The 1,035-nt window shown below is 51.5% G+C and overlaps 1 long non-coding RNA gene across 1 annotated transcript in view; it reads left to right on the top strand.

The window, feature by feature from the left end:
• The first annotated feature begins 643 nt into the window (after positions 1-643).
• The window catches only part of LOC108800009, a 32,933-nt gene continuing 32,541 nt past the window's right edge, over positions 644-1,035 (top strand). The window contains exon 1 of the long non-coding RNA XR_001942063.1: positions 644-754. This is a non-coding gene — a long non-coding RNA (uncharacterized LOC108800009). The remainder of the gene's footprint in view (positions 755-1,035) is intronic.

Below are 1,035 nucleotides of genomic sequence, written 5' to 3'. Positions count from 1 at the left end.
CAATCATCTCTGACACTGTCCTTCCTCCTGGAGGGGGGCTACGTCTGTTCCCCATGGTCCCTGTGTGTGTTGTAGAGTAGTCACCGCTCCAAGCTCCGCCCCCGGGATGGACTACAATCTCAATATGAGTAAACTAAACATGAGATTGTAGTCCATCCCGGGGGGGGAGCTTGGAGAGGTGACTACAACACACACAGGGACCATGGGGAACAGACGTAGCCCTCCTCCAGAAGGAAGGACAGTGTCAGAGATGATTGGAGGATCTCCAGCCGATACATTGTTGCTCGGAGTTCGGGGACTCGGAGGGATTTAGACATTGTATGCATTGCTGTACCTTAGGCCTAGACCAGGGAAACTTGCCACTTCATGTGCTGCGGAACTACAATTCCCATGAGGCATTGCAAGATTCTGCCAGGCACGGGCATGACTCCCAGAGACAGGGGCACGATGGGGTTTGTAGTGCTGAGGTTTCCTGCACATTGCAGTGTCAGTTGAATTGTCTGTATAGGAATCTGCGCTTCCCTCTCTCACACTCCGGTTTCTGATTTGGTGAAAGTTTCTTCTTTCTGTATCTGGGATCTGCGGGGCGTGATTTGTAGTTTGCTCTCCTCTAATGAGTCCTCTTTATTCTCTCTCCAGGGAATGCCGAAACCCATCGCCATAGAACCGTGCTGCGGGAACAAGGCCGCCGTCCTGACCGTCTTCCTCTGCTTGCCCAGAGGGATCAGCGGGGTTCCTCCGCCGGGCCAATCAGGTAAGAGAAATTGTATGTGACTTTCACGATCATTCACTGGCGGAGAATCAATCACTATTATTTAAAACACATGAACCTGCAAGATGAATGTTTGGTGAATGTCTGATTCACTGCCCGTTCTGTCATTTTAGTCATCTGCTGGCTGATTCTTCTCTCACCCACTAGAATAGCCAGGAGTGAGTGACAGGTCCTCTTCATGCCGTCCTCTCACATGCGGTAGGATGTCTCTGACCAGTGACAGGTCCTCTTCATGCCTCCCTCTACCTTGCGGTAGGTTGCTC

Source organism: Nanorana parkeri, unplaced genomic scaffold (assembly GCF_000935625.1).
Source record: "Nanorana parkeri isolate BGI_ZX_2015 unplaced genomic scaffold, ASM93562v1 scaffold1878, whole genome shotgun sequence".
In the NCBI taxonomy this organism is placed as follows: Eukaryota; Metazoa; Chordata; class Amphibia; order Anura; family Dicroglossidae; genus Nanorana; species Nanorana parkeri.
The sequence above is the reverse complement of the archived record's forward strand: the minus strand, read 5'-3'. Positions and strand labels throughout refer to the sequence as shown.